This window comes from Hyla sarda, chromosome 1, assembly GCF_029499605.1.
Source record: "Hyla sarda isolate aHylSar1 chromosome 1, aHylSar1.hap1, whole genome shotgun sequence".
NCBI classification, from domain to species: domain Eukaryota; kingdom Metazoa; phylum Chordata; class Amphibia; order Anura; family Hylidae; genus Hyla; species Hyla sarda.
The window spans coordinates 346,493,659-346,509,263 of record NC_079189.1 but is presented as its reverse complement, the minus strand read 5'-3'; the positions used below and the strand labels follow the sequence as shown (position 1 = coordinate 346,509,263).

Here is a 15,605-nt window from a genome sequence, read left to right as displayed (position 1 = left end):
ACAGAGGGGTAGACTGGGGGGTGGTCAGAGGGGTTTGTGGGGGTGAACATGGATGACAGAGGGGTGGCCAAGGTGGACATGGATGGTGGGAGGGGTGTACATGGGAGACAGGGGGGTGAACAGGGGTGACAGGGGGATGGACAAGGATGACAAGGGGGGTAAAAGAGGGATGACAAAGGGACAGAGGGGTGAATAGGGGGATGGACATGGGTGACAGGGTAGCCTGGGGGTGGACAGGGGAGGTGAACATGGGTGACAGGGATAGACAGGGGGTGGAAAAGGCGGACATGAATGACAGGAGGGTGGACATGAATGATGGGGGAATGGCTGACAGGGGGGTGGACATGGGTGACGGGGTGGGGTGGACATGGGTGATGGGCAGGTGGACATGGGTGATGGGGGGGGGTAACAGAGGGGTGGAAAGGGTACAGTAGCTTAAGCAAGCCGGCACAGGGTGCAGCTTACAGTTCCATGGCATCTTCCCCTCTTCGGTGTACCAAGGCACCATTTTGGGCTTAAGGTGCCGCAGGGGGGAGGGGGACGTTGGGGAATGCTGGGGAACACTGGGAGACGCTGGGGGACGCTGTGTGTGCAGTACACACGCACGCTTCCCTTCCCCCCTGCGGCACTGTGAGTCACAGGCGCGCAGGATGGGGTGGGAAATTGGCACCCCCGTTGGGAATCACTGCTTTAAGCATTTATAACTCTGGGATGCTTGTACTTATGAATTTGATTCAGAAATAGTTTTTTCATGACATATTCTACTTTATGTAAGTGGTACATTTTCGTCGATACTTGCATAATTTCTTCATGAAAAATTCCAAAATTTCATGAAAAATTTTAAATGTTGCTTTTTACAAATTTAAAGCTCTCTGCTTGTAAGGAAAATAGACATACCAAATACATTATATATTGATTCACAAATACAATATGTCTACTTCATGTTTTCATCATAAAGTTGACATGTTTTTACTTTTTGAAGACATCAGAGGGCTTCACAGGTCAGCAGCAATTTTCCAATTTTTCAAGTAGTTTTCAAAATCGGAATTTTTCAGGGACAAATTCAGTTTTGAAGTAAATTTCAGGGTCTTTATGTTAGAAATACCATATAGTGGGCCCCATTATGAAAACTGCACCCCTCAATGTATTCAAAATGACATTCAGAAAGTTTGTTAACTCTTTGAGTGTTTCACAGGAATAGCAACAAAGTGGAGGCGAAAACTCAAAATCTTCATTTTTTACACTAACATGTTCTTGTAGACCCATATTTTTTTATTTTTACAAGGGGTAAAAAGAGAAAAAAACTAAACAAAATATGTAACACAATTTCTCTCGAGTAAGGAAATACCTCATAGGTGGATGTAAAGTGATTTGTGGGTACACTAGAGGGCTTTGTGGGTGCACTAGAGAGAAGGAGCGACAATGGGATTTTGGAGAGGGAATTCTGCTGAAATGGTTTTTGGAGGGCATGTCGCATTTAGGAAGCCCCTATGGTGCCAGGACAGCGAAAAACACCCCACATGGTATACTGTTTGGGAAACTACACCCCTCAAGAAATGTAACAAGTGGTACAGTGAGCCGTAACATCGCACAAGTGTTTGAGAAATTTTCAAAAAAGTTGGACAGCAAAATGAAAATTTTTATCTTTTTCACTAAAATGCTGATGTTACCCCAAATTTTTCTTTTCACAAGGGGTAATAGGTGAAAATCTGAAACCCCATTTCTCTTGAGTAAGGAAATATATTGTATGTGGATACCCCATGTGTGGCCCTAAACTGTTGATTTTCATAGGGGTGTACCCGGATGCAAGTGTTACATTTGCCTCCTCCACCAAAAATACTGTACGTCAGTTTTCCCCAAACAGGGTGCCTCTAGCTGTTGCAAAACTCGCAACATGCCTGGACAGTCAATGGCTGTCCGGCAATACTAGTTGTTATTTTGCAACAGCTGGAGGCTCCGTTTTGGAAAAACTGGCGTACAAGACGTTTTTAATCTTTATTGGGGGGGGGGGGGGGGGGGCGGCGACAGTGTAAGGGTGTAGTGTATATGTAGTGTTTTACTCTTTATTTAGGGGTAGTGTAGTGTTTTTAGGGTACATTCACACGGGTGGAGGTTTACCTTGAGTTTCCCGCTGCAGCGGAAAATTTGCCGCATCTCAAACTTGAAGCAGGAAACTTGCTGTAAACCCCCGCCCATATGAATGTACCCTGTACATTCACGTGGGGGAGGGGGTGGGGGGGCAAAACTACAATTCCCAGCATGCACTGACAGACCATGCTTGCTGGGAGTTGTAGTTATGCAACAGCTAGAGGCACACTGGTTGGGATTGGGAAATACTGAGTTCGGTAACAGACTACTGCAGTGTTTCCGCCCCACTGTCTATTTCCTAACTCAGCATTTCCCAACCCATGTGCCTCCAGCTATGGCAAAACTACAACTCCCAGCATGCATGGTCTGTCAGTGCATGCTGGGAGTTATAGTTTTGAAACAGCAGGAGGCACACAGGTTGGGAAACACTGAGTTAGGAAACAGACAAGGTTTCCCAACCAGTGCGCCTCCAGTTTTTGCAATACTACAACTCCCAGCATGACCAGACAGCCGAAGGGCAAGTTGGGAGTTGTAGTTATGCAACAACTGGAGGAGAACAGTTTGGAGACCACTGTGTAGTGGTCTCCAAACTGTAGCCCTCCAGATGTTGCAATACTTCAACTCCAAGCATGCCCAGACTGCCCAGGAATGCTGGGAATTGTAGTTCGGCAACATCTGAAGGGCCAGATGTTGCCGAACTACAACTCCCAGCATGCCTGGACAGTCTCGGCATGCTTTGAATTGACATCTGGAGCACTACAATTCGGACACCACTGTGTAGTGGTCTCCAAACAGTGCCCTTCCAGATGCTTGGACAGTCTGGCCATGCTGAGAGTTGTAGTTTGCAAAATCTGGAAGGACAGTGGTCTCCAAACTGTGTCCCTCCAGATGTTGCCAAAGGCTGTCTGTGCATGCTGGGAGTTGTAGTTTTGAAACTCCTAGATACAGCAGTGAAGATCACTTTACGGCAATCTTCACTGCAGTATCTGGGAAACCGCCTCCGCTGCCTCCACTTGCCTGCACCTCCTGTCAGCCGCCAGTACCTGGTCCTCGATCCGCCGGTACCCAGGTAACTTGCTCTGGCGGTCCCTGCAATGGCCCCCGCACATCGCCGCCATCTTCCTCCTCTCTGCCTGACATCCAGGGGTGGGCAAAGCAGGGGAAATTAATGTTCAACCTCACCCCTGATCTGCAATTCGCCAATCTCTGTCTTGATAGGCCAATCGCAGGGGATAGGAGGAGGTGGCACCCCTGCCCCTGCCATCCCTGCCACCTCGCTCCTATCCTTTAGCCAATTGCCAGTCTGGGGGGTCCTGAGACATGGGGGGGTCTCAGGACCCCCCCAGGCGTTTGCACAGGATGCCTGCTGAATAATTTCAGCAGGCATCCAGTTCCAATCCCCATCCAGTTAGCGGCAGGGATCGAAATGCCCATGCAAACAGGTACGCCCGTGGTCCTTAACCCTTTAACGACCAAGGACCTATATTTACGTCCTTGGCAGGCTCCCGCGATATAACACGGGGTCACGCGGTGACCCCGTGTCATATCGGGTCGGTCACTGCATGTAAGTCGGTCCCTGCATGAAGTCGGGACCCGGGGCTTATAGCGCGCGGCAGCGATCGCGGTGACGCACGCTATTAACCCTTTAGATGCGGCATTTAAAGTTGAACGCCGTGTCTAAATTGAAAGTGAAAGCTTCCCGGCTGCTCAGTGTGGCTGATCGGGACCACCGCAGTGAAAATGCGGTGTCCCGATCGGCTAGGACACGAGCGGAGGTCCTCTTACCTTCCTCGGCGCGTCCGTTCAGAGATGTGATGCAGGCTTGAGTAATCGACCACCTGTAACACTGATCAATGCAAAGCTATGGCTTTGCAGTTAACAGTGTATAAGATCAATGGTCCACATTTATCATTAGCTGTCTACCTCCGTCTTTTTAAACCCTGTATATTTCCCGTCCTTGCGCCTTTTTTTATTAAAAAGGCGCACGCATCTTGATGATTTTGGCGCAAGCACGGTAATACCCTTGTAATCTTACACCTTTCTCTTACACAGGTTTTTGTGATAGCGCAGTGGACACGTAGAAGGATTTCCTACACCACCTTGAGCTTGGTGTGAATTTTTGGCGTATTTCTGGTCTTTGCGCCTTTTTATGCGCCTTTTTATAAGGCGCAATTGATAAAACACGTCCATATCATGCGTACTGCCCAAATCAGTGGATCGTAACTCAAAATCAGCAGAAACTTCTAAACAAAAAGGCGCAAAAAAAGGTGCAAAAAACATACTTTGCTCCAAATTAGCGCCAAATATAGAAGGAAAAAACGGTGTAAACACATTGATAAAAGTGGCCCAGTGTGTGCAATCTCCGCAACTCTGCGATGTATGATGTGTTTTAACATTCATTTTTAAATCCCCCACGGGGAGATCTGAATGGCCGTGCTGAGGAGCCATTCAGGGATCTCCGCAGGTTTTTTTTAAATGAACATTGTGAGTTGCAGCGGGGGCCATATGTATATTAAAAGTGCTGTGGGGGACAAGATATAAAGCGCTGCAGGGGGACAGACATGTAGCCTATATATCTAGCCCCCCCAACGCATTTTTAATATGCCCCCTGCAGCGCATTAATAAAGATATATCCCCCGCCGGCGCATTTATAAATATATTCCTCCCGCCGCCGCATTTATAAATATAAACCCTCCGCCAGCACATTTATATATATATATATACCCCCTGCTAGCGCATTAATAAATATATACCCCCGCAACGCATGTATAATGTGCCCCACACAGCGCATGTATAATGTACGCTCCGCAGCGCATGTATAAAATACCCTCCGCAGCGCATGTATAATATACCCTCTGCAGCGCAGCGCATCGCATCTATATACATATGCCCCTGCAGCGCTGTGAATGAAAAGTCTTTCTATTAACAGCGCATAGAGCCAGCAGCCGACTGGTTGTACTATGCGTTGCTAATAGATATTCTTTTCATTCATAGAGCGGCAGGGGTATATATATATATATATATATATATATATATATATATATATATATAGATGCGCAGGGCGGGCAGACATATAGCGTTATCTGCCCCCCACAGCGCATCAAAATACATATATCCTGCCACAGCACTATGTAGGAAAATCGGGCTGGCTCATGCTGCTGCTAGAATGCTTTTAACATACAGCGCTGCAGTGGCATATGTATATAGGTGCGCTGCACTGGGTATATTATTTATGCGCTGCGGAGGTCACATTATATATGTGCTGCGGAGGGTGTATTATACATGCGCTGTGGAAAGTACATTATACATGGGCTGCGGAGGGTATATTATACACGCACTGCAGAGGGTATATTATACATGCGCTGTGAAGGGTATATTACACATGCGCCGCGGGGGCACATTATACATGCGCTACGGAGGGTATATATTTTTTAATGCACAGGTGGGGGGGTATATATTTATAAATGCGATGGGGGGTATACATTTATAAATGTATATTCAAAAATGAAAGTTAAAACACACCATACATAAAAGGGTTGCGGAGCTTGCCGCCCGCTCCCCTGCTTAATAACTTCTGATCACATGGGGTCTCACCGGGATCGCATCGGGAAGTAAAACCTGGTGCGATCAATCCCTCAGCCCCTGTACTACAACCTCCATCATGCAACAAACATGATGGGGGTGGTAGTACAAACACTAATATAGCCTCACCAGCTGTCTGCAGACTACTGCAGCCAGGGAATGACTGCTCCCATCTTGGAAACAAGTCTGTTCCATGATGGGAGAAGTAGGAGTAGTCCCTCAGCACTGCAGAAGTCTGCTGATGTCACCTCTGTGATGTAATGCTCTTTCTGTCTCTTCTCCATGTACATTATGTGCATGTTAGACTATGCTTGTCAGTGACAGTCCCCCCATAGTTGTGGCACTGTTATCTCATCAGCAAAAATGAAATAGTTGTTTACTACTTTGCCCACATAGGTGTCAGCTAGCATGTTCCTTGTACCCTGCACTGTGATGTAATGCTCTTTCTGTCTCTTCTCCATGTACATTATGCACATGTTAGACTATGCTTGTCAGTGACAGTTCCCCCATAGTTGTGACACAGTTATCTCATCAGCAACAATGAAATAGTTGTTTACCACTTTGCCCACATAGGTGTCAGCTAGCATGTTCCTTGTACCCTGTACTGTGATGTAATGCTCTTTCTGTTTCTTCTCCATGTACATTATGTGCATGTTAGACTATGCTTGTCAGTGACAGTCCCCCCATAGTTGTGTTACTGTTATCTCATCAGCAACAATGAAATAGTTGTTTACCACTTTGCCCACATAGGTGTCAGCTAGCATGTTCCTTGTACCCTGCACTGTGATGTAATGCTCTTTCTGTCTCTTCTCCATGTACATTATGCACATGTTAGACTATGCTTGTCAGTGACAGTTCCCCCATAGTTGTGACACAGTTATCTCATCAGCAACAATGAAATAGTTGTTTACCACTTTGTCCACATAGGTGTCAGCTAGCATGTTCCTTGTACCCTGCACTGTGATGTAATGCTCTCTCTGTCTCTTCTCCATGTACATTATGTGCATGTTAGACTATGCCTGTCAGTGACACTCCCCCCATAGTTGTGGCACAGTTATCTCATCAGCAACAATGAAATAGTTGTTTACCACTTTGCCTACATAGGTGTCAGCTAGCATGTTCCTTGTACCCTGCACTGTGATGCAATGCCCTTTCTGTCTCTTCTCCATGTACATTATGTGCATGTTAGACTATGCTTGTCAGTGACAGTCCCCCCATAGTTGTGGCACTGTTATCTCATCAGCAACAATGAAATAGTTGTTTACCACTTTACCCACATAGGTGTCAGCTAACATGTTCCTTGTACCCTGCACTGTGATGTAATGCTCTTTCTGTCTCTTCTCCATGTATATTATGTGGATGTTAGACTATGCTTGTCAGTGACAGTTACCCCATAGTTGTGACACAGTTATCTCATCAGCAACAATGAAATAGTTGTTTACCACTTTGTCCACATAGGTGTCAGCTAGCATGTTCCTTGTACCCTGCACTGTGATGTAATGCTCTTACTGTCTCTTCTCCATGTACATTATGTGCCTGTTAGACTATGCTTGTCAGTGATACTCCCCCCATAGTTGTGGCACTGTTATCTCATCAGCAACAATGAAATAGTTGTTTACCACTTTACCCACATAGGTGTCAGCTAGCATGTTCCTTGTACCATGCACTGTGATGTAATGCTCTTTCTGTCTCTTCTCCATGTACATTATGCACATGTTAGACTATGCTTGTCAGTGACAGTTCCCCCATAGTTGTGACACAGTTATCTCATCAGCAACAATGAAATAGTTGTTTACCACTTTGTCCACATAGGTGTCAGCTAGCATGTTCCTTGTACCCTGCACTGTGATGTAATGCTCTTTCTGTCTCTTCTCCATGTACATTATGTGCATGTTAGACTATGCTTGTCAGTGACAGTCCCCCCATAGTTGTGGCACTGTTATCTCATCAGCAACAATGAAATAGTTGTTTACCACTTTACCCACATAGGTGTCAGCTAGCATGTTCCTTGTACCCTGCACTGTGATGTAATGCTCTTTCTGCCTCTTCTCCATGTACATTATGCACATGTTAGACTATGCTTGTCAGTGACAGTTCCCCCATAGTTGTGACACAGTTATCTCATCAGCAACAATGAAATAGTTGTTTACCACTTTGTTCACATAGGTGTCAGCTAGCATGTTCCTTGTACCCTGCACTGTGATGTAATGCTCTTTCTGTCTCTTCTCCATGTACATTATGTGCCTGTTAGACTATGCTTGTCAGTGACACTCCCCCCATAGTTGTGGCACAGTTATCTCATCAGCAACAATTAAATAGTTGTTTACCACTTTGTCCACATAGGTGTCAGCTAGCAAACTCCTTATGCAATACCCATTTTGCACAGTGACATGATGCCCTTTCTGTCTCCATGTACATTATGTGTAAGTTGGACTGTGCTTTCCTGCTTGCAGATGGAAGCAACACAATCATGAAATTCTATTATATAGGTGAATTGTAGCCATCAGAGCTCTCCATGAGTCAGTGGTTTCATACATGACCCGATCAGGTAAGTCTCCTTCCTGGCCAGGCATGGTCTTCACCTGGCACCTTTCTTTAGCTGATTGTTCCTAGTCTTAGCAAGGAGTTAATATGCTCTTGAGAAGCTGCTGCAATATAGGTCAGGTGATGGGGGTGTGGCGTCTCACTCAGTGCAGGCTGCAGCTTGCATGTTACCTCCAGTCCTGCGCTCTCTGGGTGCAGCCTCCAGCTTCAGCACCTGACTGTTGGACAGCTCCCTGCGAGCTTGGAGGAGGCTTACAGGCAGGAGCCGGCACAGCACAGTGTGGATGGATTAACACAGTCTCATCAGGAACATACTTTAAAGTGGAAGAGACTGAAGAAAAGCGTGGGATACGGATCAGCTGTGGATCACAGTGCATTGGATTTCCTTTAAGTGACTTTTTAATCCTTAAAGCGGATCTTGCTCTTCTTGACATTTTTTTCTTGCTTGTATATGTGCATGATACTCTTTCTTAAAGTTTCCTTTTAAAGCCCGGGGAGTGAAGTGGAGTGTTTTTGGCTAAGGTGAGACCCTGTGTCTCAAGTTTGTCTCTAGCCATCTTCTAGGCACCTGGAGATCAGTGCTGGAGGGTGGGAAGCGGCTGCATGTGATGGTGGATGGGCTTGGTGCTTTTCTTTTGGTCCCTGTCTCTTGAAGGGGATTTGTGATCAGATTTGCTGAGAGAAACAGCCTGCCTTCAACACTCTGCTACTAAATGGATTACTACTAGCAGGGGTGCTTGGGGACACAATAGGAAGAGCTACTACCTTTTCTGTTGGATGTCACATTCCAGACTTTATGCTTGGACAGGACTTCGCTTCTGAGAACCACATCAGTATAATTGACCCAGCCACAAGGTAGGTAGTAACCCCTCGTCTGCCTCCTTTCTATTCCATCTCAGGGAAATAAGGTGCTATAGCAGTGATACATAACATGGAATAGGATCAGATTACTGAGGCTTGATCAATAGGGATGTGATGGGAGAGGCGCACATAGGAAATAATGGGAGATCTGCATTTTGCAAGGTTACTCAATTGAACAAAGCTCTGGATAGAATTGTGTAAAGGAGAGAAGGATGTGCTGGATGTGGAATCGCTAGTGGCTTTTAAAGGTCTACAGTCACTTTGCTTGTTAAATATACTCCAGCACAAGCAAATGCAACAGCACCCTCATATGCACACCATAGATAACTGGGAAATGTCACTGGTTTAGCTGAGCTCGGGATAGAGGAAGATGAATGGATAACCATGTAATGCAATTGTGGTGACTTTAGCTGGAAGGAAGATATAGAGGCAGATAGAGGGAAGAAATGTTGTGCAGTTTAATTACAAGTAGTTTCTAGGCATGGAAGTGCACTTTCCCCTAATTCCATACTGTCATTTTGTGTATATAAAAGGCATAGTAACTATATGGGCAAGTGGCTTGAAAATCACTAATGGTTGTCTTTGACAGATGCATTTTCCAGACTTGACAGCAAGAGATTGCCATGATTTGGCCATACATTATCAAATGCTAGCAATGGTATTGGTATTACTACTTTATTTCTTCATACTGGTAGCACAAATGCTTCATATGATACTTAGGATTTAGTCCTGACAGCCACTGACTGTCTGTTGTTCTCCCCCTTGGGCATTGGTGTTGTTCACTGCTTAAAAAAAGATGTTGTTATGAAATCTATCCCTCAGCTATATTAAAAACACTTATCACCTGGAAGTCAGTTGCAGAGCTGTCATTGTTTCCTTACTTCACACATTGTACTGTACAAACACAAAACACAGGTTGGATACAATGGATCGAGATGAATTATGTATACAGTACCTGCTGTTTCGCGTCTGTGTTATTAGTACAGATAAAAGCTATCACATAATGACTTTTCCCTATTTGCTGAAGTTAGGCACCTATGCTCTTAGACTTATAGTATAGAGGTGCCCCATAGGCACTTTGTGTCAGCAACGATATGTAACCACAAATACAACCTGCCTTTTAATGTTTCTACATGTCTCATAGCATTGCAATCCAGAATAATTTCTTCCATTTCTCCATCTCCATGTTGATTTTATGGCTTGTTAATAACGCATACCCATTAGCTTAGGAGCAATTGTTTACTAAATATGAGATACTATTGTGAATGGTGGACTATGCTGCTATACTGGTAAAAGAATACTGGATTTTATAAGCAAGAGCTTCGCTTCACATCTTCAGAAGCATTTAGCCCCATACTAGCAAAGGTTGGGAGGGATCACTGCACTGCACGTCATAGTTTACAATCAAAGGATTGGCAATCCAACCAGTACACCAAAATCTTATGTAGCTATATGGATTTTGTAATGTATACCAGGTAGAACCTACCCCTTCTGTTTTGTAGTAGACGTTTTATACTTACAATGTTTTATAAACAATCTCCCGTTTTCAGTTACATAAATGGTATGGTATATTGTTATGGTATGGTATATTGTTATGGGATGGTATATTGTTATGGGATGGGATATTGTTATGGGATGGGATATTGTTATGGTATGGGATATTGTTATGGTATGGTATATTGTTATGGTATGGGATATTGTTATGGTATGGTATGTTGTTATGGTATGGGATGTTGTTATGGTATGGTATATTGTTATGGTATGGGATATTGTTATGGTATGGGATATTGTTATGGTATGGTATATTGTTATGGTATGGGATATTGTTATGGTATGGGATATTGTTATGGTATGGGATATTGTTATGGTATGGGATACTGTTATGGTATGGGATACTGTTATGGTATGGTATATTGTTATGGTATGGGATATTGTTATGGTATGGGATATTGTTATGGTATGGGATATTGTTATGGTATGGGATATTGTTATGGGATGGGATATTGTTATGGGATGGGATATTGTTATGGGATGGGATATTGTTATGGGATGGGATATTGTTATGGTATGGGATATTGTTATGGGATGGGATATTGTTATGGTATGGGGTATTGTTATGGTACGGGGTATTGTTATGGTATGGGATATTGTTATGGTATGGGATATTGTTATGGTATGGGATATTGTTATGGTATGGGATACTGTAATGGTATGGGATATTGTTATGGTATGGGATATTGTTATGGGATGGGATATTGTTATGGGATGGGATATTGTTATGGGATGGGATATTGATATGGTATGGGAAATTGTTATGGTATGGGATATTATGGTATGGGATATTGTTATGGTATGGGGTATTGTTATGGTATGGGATATTGTTATGGTATGGGATATTGTTATGGGATGAGATATTGTTAGTTCTCACCAGCAACCAGCTCTTATAGTATAAACTATTAAAACTGAACGTTTACACAAATAACATAAAAAGAAATGCTAAAAGCACCAAATAATAAACTAATAGGCACCCAAATGACCATCCTGTAAACACAATCTAAAAGGTGATTTTGTCCATTAAAAAAGCTTAAGCAACTATATTGATAGAAACTCACTTTGATATTAACCCCTTGTAGGGTATGGTTAAAGTTGACATAAGGTGTAGGATGAATACCCTATATAAGTTGCCCCATTGATTATTTCATCTATTTCAGCTATTGGAACTCTGTCATTGTTTTCTCATTCACAATATATATATATATATATATATATATATATATATATATATATATATATATATATATTGTGAATGAGAAAACAATGACAGAGTTCCAATAGCTGAAATAGATGAAATAATCAATGGGGCAACTTGTGTATCAGATTGTGAGTAGTTAATTTATTATTCATATTTTGCTGGAGGTACTCCATTTCTGTATCCTCTTGTTCAGCATCTGGAGTGTCTCTGGGGAGGTGAGGCACATTTCTCTAGCTTTTGGTTCAGCTTTGAAGAGTTGCAGTTCTGTGCTTCACCAGCTGGGGGAGAGTGAGAAAAACTTTTGAATGAACAGAAAATAGAAACCAGCAGATACAAAGCTCTGTACAGCAGTATTTACCAATAGTCTGTACATTTGCTTTTCTGTATGTGCATTGGGAATAAGGTTACTAATAAGAGCCCCATAATGGGCTTTCACATAACTATAAATGTTTGGGGCTTGTAATTGATCAGTCCAGCATGCTAAGAATGTACTGAAGCTTTGCTTTCTATAATGTTTGCTATTGATATTCTTACAGTTTAACCTGTCAGGTAAAAATAAATCATATGGTAAATATATATTAGGTTATGTATCCAATAATTGTCACTGTATACCTGTGTGACAAGATGCAGATTCAGCCAGTGAACAGTAAGTAGGCACAATAACTCAGCTGTTTTATTTCCAGTAATAATGTAAGTGTATCATACAGTACTCTTGGAATAAAATTTGCATGATACCGAGGCTTCGTCTGTCATCAGATACATAATAGCTGCAGAAAAGCTGACTACAAGCTGCTTTTCACATAGCCATAGGATGACAGCTTTTCAAATGTAAGATTTTCAACAATATTTCTGTTTTGTGTTAAATATGTCATATTTGTTTACATGACATTAGAAATTATCATTGCTTTTTGTGTCTGGTATGCAATTTAGTTATTGTATGCTGAGGATATGATGCCTGGCTGGTTTCTTCTGTTTTAGGTTCTATGGATATGCAATTTTGTGTATGTACAAACACACTAAAAGATGCCTAACAGTTCCCTTCCTACAGAACTAGTTTGATTCATAGCTTGTTTGGTTTTTAAATGTTACATTTTGTATATATAGCCTTGTCAGTTGTTTCTATAAATTGCTACTGAAGTGAGAATCCTCTCTGCCTTCAGCAAATGGTGTACAGCAGTACAGAGAGATATCATTTTGTATTATGCTAATACCATCAGCCATACATAAGATTTAATATTAGAATTTAGAAACATGTTATACAATTATTTCCACACTAAGTCCCTAAACATTAACTGTTACAAACAGCCAGAGGAATGTCCTATTCTTGTTCAGTTTGAAGGTCAACACATTTTACTTGCCTATATATTGCCATATGTTGTGAACAGAATATATTTAATTGGCCACAATAAATAAATAGGTACGTTGAGAGAGAGCTGGACACCCCCTTGTGATAATTTCATTAGTCTGAGGTTTGAACGTGCACATCCCTCCCATTTCTTTACACATATATTTCTCCTATAGAAATGTTACAATGGAAAAGATATGGAGAAAATGATTTGTGTCCATAGTGACCATACAGTTCAGAAAGCATTATAATAGCATGTGCCCTTCCACTCTTTCACTCCCATTGTTTAATTCAAGATGCAGTCACGCACTGTTACAATTGAAAAAATAAAAAAAAATCTGAGTATGTAAACAATTGCCTGCACCATTCATGCATTGCATGCGGCAACAATCTCTTACCTCTGTGACAATACTTAACCAAAGCTGGTACCTTTTATCAAGTTGAATGCTATGTGTATGCATGGGTCACATGTATACTTTCCTAAGAATACTGCCAAATATAAACTTCATGTCTGACTGGTGAATGTCTGCCCGTTAGGCCTAATGCCAATATTAAGAAGAGAGGATGGCCTAGTATTGACTTCTAGTGGAGAATTGGCTGTACGCCCACTCCCAGTCTCCAATACATCAAATGCTTCCAAATCTTCAATAATTAGGCTATACATGTAATTTGTGTGAAAAATGTACATTAATTAACCATTTCTATTATTTCATTACTTGCATAGGAATGTACCTTCCATTGCTGGAGCAGACACTTTAACTGTATACTTTAAATCATTATTAAACCTAAATTAAGCCCAAAATCCTGAGTGGTGACACAGAATCTTTTGAGTTCTGTAGTCAACGTGAGACACAATGCTAACAGTGCTAAAAGCCTTTAACACTCACAGTTTATCAACACAGTTTAGTTTAATTATGAATTGTCATTCCAGAAATGAGTACCTTAGAGAATAAAATGAACTGAAATGATAGGTCTTTTTGTTATAGAATGGAATGTTTTAAATTGCATATCCATTTATATAATACACTGTTCAACCTTTGACTTTTCGTTACATGCACCCAGTGCATAAACGAAACATATGCATAGGTCCCATGGACTAAGTCCATGCCAAAAAAGCATCTTAGCATCATAAACCTGGAAGATATATATCTGATTTCCTTTTTTTTTTTTTACTGTAAAATAAAGTATCACCCTGCTGAACTTTCCTATACAGAGGGACACAGTAAAATATTCTTCTCTGATAACTGTAAGCTTTTGCACATATTAATTCTACTTAATTTTTTTGATGGCGACACCTCAGCTGTTAGACATCCTCCTTAATGCTGCAAAATATTAATTTCCAGACATTAAAAGAGAAAACACTCCCCAGGATTGACATTTGATAGGAAGAAATACTGTTTAAGATTTCCTTAAATCCTGTTAGAATTCTCCCCTCTGTCTTCCTTTCATTACTAAGGCTGGGTTCACATATTTCCAGCATCCAGCATAGATCACAACACAACTGATGCCACAAATGATGACAAGTTGTCATCAGTTGTATGGCATCCGGCATCCATTGTTTCTGGATGGCGGACAGGGGAATGCAGCAAGCTACGTTCCCCTGTCCAGTACCCTCTGGCTTGTCCAACCATCCGGCATCAAAATTGAGATGCCGGATGATTGTGAACTGTCCCATTCAAATGAATGGAATCAGTTCTAGCATCAGTTTCCCTCCTGTGCATGCCAGAGAGAAACTATGCCGGACGCCTTCATATATGTGAACCCAGCCTTACTCATATTGTTTCGGGGGGAAAAAAGCAGTTGCAGCGTCTCTGTTTTATTACTAAGTTGTAAATATATGTTTAAAATGTTCCATACACTGCCCAGATTTACCAATCTGTCTGAGAACAAATGTCTGATGAGCCCATAACAACCAACACAACTCAGCTTTTATGTCTCTAGTAAAATGAAAGCTGAGCTGTGATTGGTTGTTAGGGGTGAATCACCTTCAGACAGATAAATCTGTGCTAGTATGTGTCATGGAATACGCTCCCCGGTATACCTCTAATCCAAGCAAAGAAAAAAAAATGTCTGTACAGAACCTAATGCTAATCTAAATTTGTAAATGTAATAATTTATAAAGGAATATACAATAAAGGCTTTGTTCTTTCAAGGCAATGAGATGTGCCTAGCAAACTATCCAGTAAAGAGCCCTTATGTGAAATAAAAATACACCACTCTGTTATTCCTATTTACAATATTAGTTCAAAATGTAATAAATGTAGGAGCAAGAGTAAGAATATGGAGGAATAAGAGGTGTGATGTAGTCCTCAAGTGCTGCATTTGGAGGTTCAGAGCCATTTGTTTGCCAGTAGATCTGTGCTACATACAGACAACAAGGCTGTGCATTTTCAGCCATGAGCTAATTGTATTGAATCATTGGCGCACAATGTA

At 42.0% G+C, this 15,605-nt stretch overlaps 1 protein-coding gene across 11 annotated transcripts in view; it reads left to right on the top strand.

Annotated features, from left to right (window-relative positions):
• The first annotated feature begins 8,359 nt into the window (after positions 1-8,359).
• Positions 8,360-15,605, top strand: part of LINGO2 (leucine rich repeat and Ig domain containing 2) — a 1,627,476-nt gene continuing 1,620,230 nt past the window's right edge. For all 11 annotated transcript variants that reach the window (XM_056521000.1, XM_056521015.1, XM_056521043.1 and 8 more), the window contains exon 1: positions 8,360-9,069. The gene's annotated coding sequence lies outside the window, so the exon portion shown is untranslated. The remainder of the gene's footprint in view (positions 9,070-15,605) is intronic.